Below are 559 nucleotides of genomic sequence, written 5' to 3'. Positions count from 1 at the left end.
GTTACTTCTGTGTATTATTGTTTTGATTTATACTTGCCTACCTAACCACAACGCAAGTATGTTTCATTGTTCAGAATATTTTTTTATTTGTAAAACTAGTTCTTTTACTGAGTTTTTTGCTTAATATCTACAATTTTTTCAATGTATATACCATTAGCTTTCATATACCATCTTTCTTTATCATATAAATATGCATTTCCATTTGTTTTTAGGCTAAGATTCTCATTTATATGTATCTATTTGTATACATATGATTATGTACATGTATGCGTACATTTTGTATATCTATATCCATATTTACTTTATTTTTTATTTTTACTTAATTGATGATATTATTTTGCTGTATTATTGCCCGAAGAGCTCTGCTCCACATGGGCTTGGACTGAGTCTTTTTTTCTTTTTGTAAATCTTTGAATGTAAATATTTTTTGTCCAATAAACATTATTATTATTATTATTATTACTAAATGTGTTCATTCTCGATTTCCCGCCATCGTCACCAGCGACAACAAACGCTTCACTATTCACTAATAAACTCCGCCTTGTTCTCTCCCTCCTCC

The sequence above is a fragment of the Palaemon carinicauda genome, unplaced genomic scaffold (genome assembly GCF_036898095.1).
Source record: "Palaemon carinicauda isolate YSFRI2023 unplaced genomic scaffold, ASM3689809v2 scaffold151, whole genome shotgun sequence".
NCBI classification, from domain to species: domain Eukaryota; kingdom Metazoa; phylum Arthropoda; class Malacostraca; order Decapoda; family Palaemonidae; genus Palaemon; species Palaemon carinicauda.
This window is presented reverse-complemented; position numbering follows the sequence as displayed.